The 6,474-nt window shown below is 44.8% G+C and overlaps 1 protein-coding gene across 1 annotated transcript in view; it reads right to left on the minus strand.

Moving 5' to 3' along the window:
• The window catches only part of LOC143989931 (uncharacterized), a 93,155-nt gene that overhangs the window by 44,474 nt on the left and 42,207 nt on the right, over positions 1 to 6,474 (minus strand). The window lies entirely within an intron of this gene.

Below are 6,474 nucleotides of genomic sequence, written 5' to 3' on the forward strand. Positions count from 1 at the left end.
GGTGATACGTGAGGAGACTGATGTTGTGAGCTGGGGAGGTAGAGTGATAGATTTGTGTGTCAGCGTAGAAATGATATTGAAAACCATGGGAGGCAATCAACTGACGCAGGGAGCTGGTGTAGACTAAGAATAGGAGAGGTCCAAGAACAGAACCTTGGGAAAACCCGACAGAGAAAGGAAGAGAAGAGGTGGTAGAATTATAAGTGACCCTGAAGGTGCAGTGGGATAGGTAGGATGAGAACCAGCGAAAAGTAGAGTCATGGAGACCAAAGGTGTGAAATTTTGAGGAGGGGGTGGTCCACCGTATCAAAGGCAGCAGAGAGGTCCAGGAGTAGGAGTACAGAATAGTTTTTATTGGTTTTAGCTTTCTCCATAAGGAGAGCAGTTTCTGTGGAGTGTTGACAGTGAAATTTAGACTGAAGGGGATCAAGAAGTTTGTTCACAGTCAGATGGTCACTCAGTCGATCGTAGACCAGACGTTCAAGGAGTTTGGAGGAAGAATGGAGTAAGGAGATGGGGCGTAGGTTGTTAAGATTTCTGGGGTCCAGTTAGGGTTTTTTAAGGATGGAGGTGACTAGCGCATGAAGTTGGGGAAGATGCCAGAAGAGAAGGAGAGATTGAAGATGTGGGTTAGAGAGTGTAGAATGTAGCCAAAAGGAGTGACCTTAAGGGAGTTTCTCACAGTAACCAAAAAATCCTCCTTAACCTCCACACTCAGTCCACTAACTCCACTGAACAACAACCCTGACTTCGCCCCGGGGACTGAGAACATAAACCTCCACACTCAAGACCCCATGAGACAGATTACAGTGAGAGACTGCTTTCACAATGGCCAAATTAAGGACACCCTAACACTTCAAAACAACACTGGATTTATAAGCCTACCCCTTTGGTCCTACTTTTAAATTGGTAGCTTCGTCAATAAAATCCAAAAACCCTTTTTCACCAGCGAGTAGAGCTGCACGATTCTGGAAAAAATGAGAATCGCGATTCTTTTGCTTAGACTAAAGATCAAGATTCTCTCACGATTCTTTAAAATGGTTAATTTAAAAAAGAAGAATCAGTTGTAGACGGCGCATGTGCAATCAACATGCCTCTCGCTTCCGATGCTCGGGGCTGGTTATTCATTTAATACAGCAAGGGGTGGATGCTTTTCTCAAAGGGGCGGATGTATGGTTATTGTATTACATCCGCCTCTTTGAGAAAAGCATCTGCCCATTATAATAACCAGCCCCGAGCATCGTGTTGATTGTGTTCAGTGTATAACCATGCATCCGCCCCCTGGCTGTATTAAATGAATAACCAGCCCCGAGCATCGGGAGCGAGCGGCGTGTTGATTGCACTTGCGCAGTCCAGGCCGGGCACTATGCTCTCTGCTGATTGACGTCAGTTCCGATTGCTGACATCAGTTCCAATATCGGCACCATTTGCGTTTCACGCTGGTTCCGTAGTTTCGACGGGGAGATCCGTAAAATTGATACAATCCAACCTGGAGAACGCGCGGGGGGGGGGGGGGGGGGGGGGTGAATCGAGAACACGATCTTTATTAATCGTGCAGCTCTACCAGAGAGCTGACTGAGTTGGAAGTAGTATGCTCTAAAGGAGATAAATTCAAAAAGGCAACATCTATTTTCTATGCTTGTTTGTAGGGCTGCAACTAATGATTATTTACATAATCGATTAGTTGGCCGATTATTGTTTTGATTAATCGGTTAATAACCTTAAAAAAAATAAAATAAAATAAAAAAGTGGGTCAAATTCAACCACAGTGACGGGAAAATTTGGAAATAATAGAAAACTTCTTGATCAAAGGAATTTTCAGACAGTGTATGTGGTTTTTGTTCAGAAATTAAGTGAAAATTTCAAACAAAATTCTTTCATTCAGAGAATGTACAAAGATTTTTCATCTGAATATTCTCACCTGAAAATTGATCCGTGAGGCCAACATAAGGCTCAGGACACACCTATGCAGTTTTTGCTTTTGATCTGTTTCTGCAGTGCTTTTGTGATTTTACTGCAATTTGCGTTGTTTGCATTTTTTTTGGGCCAGATTAAAAAACACAAATTGCTGCAAAAACGCATTACATTCTTTTCTGCAGCTTCTCCATTGAAGTATATTGAACCAAAAAAAGCACCGTTTTGTGTTAAAAAAGAAGCTGAAAAAAGCACAGATATGAATGTGTCCCATAGGAAACCATGTAAATGAACTGTAGTGCGTTTCTGCAAAAAGCACCAACAAACATATAGATGTGAACCAGGCCTAAGACGTGTAGTAACATAATGGGGTTAAAAAGACAAAAATTAGCCCTTTATAGTACAAAAAAGCAGATAATCACTACTATAAGGGGTTCATTTTTTTACCATAGAACAGTGAACGTAATATTTACAGTAGTGATTATATTTTTGTACTATAAAGGGCTCATTTTAGGTTTTTTTTTAAACCCCATTATGTTACTGGCAGATTAATCGATTATGAAAATATAATTGATTAATTTCATAATCGATTAGTTGTCGATTAATCAATTAGTTGTTTCAGCCCTACTTGTTTGCAATATTCCACAGCCATGACGGAGGATAGCTTTTGGAGAAAATGGTCCAGAGCTCTGCAAGTGTAAATCACAGACAACCAGTGGAAAACAGCTCTCGCACGTGCTCTATTGGCACTAGAACACATAAGACAGCATACAAGCTCTTGACACTTTGGTATGCCACCCCTGTCAAGTTAAACAAATGGTTACCCCCACACCTCTAGCAGTTGCTGGAGATGTGGAGAGGAGACAGGCTCTCTCTTGCATATCTGGTGGCAGTGTCCAACACTAAGTACCTATTGGAACAAAATTAGAGAGACCGTTAAGACTAATCACGGAGACCAGACTCACGCTGGATGCAGCCTGTTGCTTACTTCATATCTCCAACTTTCTGCTTAGATGGTACAAAAATTCCTTGACTGAACACCTACTAAACGCGGCTAAATCTCTGATTCCGTTGTTATGGAAAAGCACCCGACCCCCATCTATACAAGACTGGCTGCGAAAGGTATCCAAAATCTGTCAAATGGAGGATACGCTAGCGCAAACCTCTGACAGAGTAGAGAGATACCACAAAACTTGGTCTCCGTGGTTTGCCTTTAAAGTCTCAACTGCTTATGAAAACCTACTAAAAGGACCCCAAAAATAAAACTGTGAAACATAACTGATTAAGGAATAATTGAGTAAAGAATTTGATTGTGACAGGAGTCTATATATTCCCCGACGCTCTATACCTCTCTCTTCTCCCTGCTTTCCCTTTTCTGACCTCTCCTTATCTATATTTGATTTTGATGTCAAAGCAAGTTGTATTATTAGACACCACCAATTGAGGTTGATAATAAAATCCATCATCATAAATGATCAGAAGATAGGACAATATTCAGCCACTCCAGCATTATACTCTCTATAAGCGAAGAAAGTCACGTTATTGTCTTTATACTACATATGTTATACACATTCAGTTTTCTATGGGACTTTATCATTGAACAATGGCCGATACCCTACCTTTTGTGGTGACACCGTACCAGTTGTTTTTGTTATATGCTTTGATTTGTGAACTTTGAATATAATTTAAATAAACTTTTGATGTTAACAAAAGAATGGAGCCAGAGTGTGACCATAGCGAGAATGATTTTTGGGATTTCAGAAAAGTAAAATGGGAGAAAACAGACTAATACAATGTGTCTCTGAAGAGGAGGGTGTCAGCGAGGGAGGTGGGTGAAGTACCTGTTAGGTGCTGCATGGGGCTAAAAGGATTTCCACTCCGCCTTCCTTCCATAAACTGGGTCTGGAGGAGTGAGTCCAGAGAAGGCCACCATGGGAGAGGGAAGCAGGAGAAGCAGTGTTGGTTTCATGAAGCCAGGTTTCAGTATTCAGTATTGGCAAGAAGGTTAAGGGAATTTGTGGTGTGGAGGGCGTGGAGTTTGTTACAGACAGAGCGGATATTCCAGAGGGAGCAGAAGAGGAGGCTGGATTTGGGAAGAAGAGGATTGGAAAATGTGATGGATTGTGTCTGCTACCAGAGGGTGTAGGGTGATAGGAGCGTTGGGCACAGTTAAATAATGGAAGCCCAGGGTTTGGGGATCTGTCACTAGAGGTTAGAGAAAGCAGAGGGACGAGGGAGGTGATATGGGAATGCAATTTATATGAAGGGACACGCCCCAGCGTCCTGGAGGATTTATCAGCATGTGGGTGTAGAATTAGCAGGAGTTGATGAGTGCAGTAATATGGAGAGGACAGAAAGGAGGGTAATATATGTAAGCTGTGGGGTGGAGAAGAGGGGTGAAGGAAAGAGAGTTTTAGGACACAACTACCAGAAGGAGTGGTAGAGAGCGTATGTTACAGAGCTGAATAGAGAGACAGGTCACCTGAGGTCTGTTTGGTAATTTTCCTGTGCAGTTTGCTATGCATGTTCATGTTATGCAATCACTGAAGTGCAGAGCTTGAAGTGCATATGACTTGTATAAAGAATCACTAAAGGAAAGAACCCCAGCAACGTGCTGACCCCATAAGGGTGCTCTAGTTTTATACTGTTAGGGGTTAGGATGGTCGTTTGTTAATTAATCATGAGTTAATATCAGAATTGCTAGCCAACAAAGCAAACCTTTCACATCTAGTCAGTCTAACAAGAGGGCAGAGTTGTAAAGATAAGAAGAGCACATAACTTAGGTAAGACACTACAGAGCCAAAAAAAATTAAAATCATAAAGATGCAGACAGGGCAACAGATTGTGAAGGGAACATACGAAAATGCACACAGACACAGTGAAAGCAAAGTCAGTTTTCAGTCATGGGTGGATGTGAATTAGGTGGGACATACCTGTGGAGGGACAGAGAAGAAATCTTCATATGAGTCATTCAGACGAGGCAGAGCTTGAAGCGCATATCATGTTTATATAGAATTCCCCCTCCCCCAGCAATAATAGCACTAGGGGCTATGTAAAAAGAGAAGAACACTAGTTATCTCCAGTCAGACTCTCCTAATGGTGGGGATGGATTTTGCGGAGTGCTGGTGCCAAGTTTCCACCCCCCCAGGATCACTGCAGGTGTGGAGAAAAGCTGTGTAAGAGGATATGGAGGAGAGATGAGGAGGAGATCCAGGAATCAGGATAAAGGTCAGGACAAGCAACAGACGAGCGCATCCAAGAGATGAAGCCGGGGTCACTACACAGAAAATCAATCCAAGGAAACAACAGGCAGGACGAGCAATAGCATCACTCCATCAGCGGCTGCAGCCAATAGCTTCATCACTGATCTGTGTATTCTGAGAGCGGAGGAGCGCCCCCCATTGTCAGAATACAATAGTGCAGCGGGGAGGATTCCCCCATCCCCCTCCAATGTGTGGATGGGGAAATCACTTCAGATTTTTCCTCTCATCCCGCTGGATGAACGATAAAACTGAACCATGTATGGCCAGATTTGGAAGGAAGATATATTCATCATCAACTGATCCCTCTGAATGGGTTAATCTACATATTACCTCCTCTGCTGTCAAATCCTGCAGTGTCTTCCCTCTATGTCTTATCAAATGGAATGTCCTGTCTGTATCTGACATCACTTCCTGTCTGTCTTCCATAGAGACTTCCTGTCTGGGTAGAGGTGAGATCACCACCTTGTGCAGATCAGAGGAACTGCGGCCCTGAGAAACATCTGGTAGTGTGAACAGGGCCTTGTGCTGTGTATATGTACTGTATATCCTTCCCCTTTCTCTCCTCCCTTAGTGTGTATGAAGAGGCGGAGCTCCGAGTGTGTATGAAGAGGCGGAGCTCCGAGTGTGTATGAAGAGGCGGAGCTCCGCGTGTGTATGAAGAGGCGGAGCTCCGAGTGCGTATGAAGAGGCGGAGCTCCGAGTGCGTATGAAGAGGCGGAGCTCCGAGTGCGTATGAAGAGGCGGGGCTCCAAGTGCGTATGAAGAGGTGGGGCTCCGAGGGCGTATGAAGAGGCGGGGATCCGAGTGCGCATGAAGAGGCGGAGCTCCGAGTGCGTATGAAGAGGCCGAACTCTGAGGGCGTATGAAGAGGCGGGGCTCCGAGGGCGTATGAAGAGGCGGGGCTCCGAGGGCATATGAAGAGGCGGGGCTCCAAGTGCGTATGAAGAGGCGGGGCTCCGAGTCCGTATGAAGAGGAGGAGCTCTGAGTGCGTATGAAGAGGCGGAGCTCTGAGTGCGTATGAAGAGGAGGAGCTCTGAGTGCGTATGAAGAGGAGGAGCTCTGAGTGCGTATGAAGAGGAGGAGCTCTGAGTGCACTTGAAGAGGAGGAGCTCTGAGTGCACTTGAAGAGGCGGAGCTCTGAGTGCGTATGAAGAGGCGGGGCTCCGAGTGCGTATGAAGAGGCCGAACTCTGAGGGCGTATGAAGAGGCGGGGCTCCGAGTGCGTATGAAGAGGCGGAGCTCCGAGTGCGTATGAAGAGGCCGAACTCTGAGGGCGTATGAAGAGGCGGGGCTCCG

Source organism: Lithobates pipiens, unplaced genomic scaffold (assembly GCF_037356315.1).
Source record: "Lithobates pipiens isolate NorthernLeopardFrog02 unplaced genomic scaffold, aLitPip1_a1.2 Scaffold_18, whole genome shotgun sequence".
Taxonomy (NCBI): domain Eukaryota; kingdom Metazoa; phylum Chordata; class Amphibia; order Anura; family Ranidae; genus Lithobates; species Lithobates pipiens.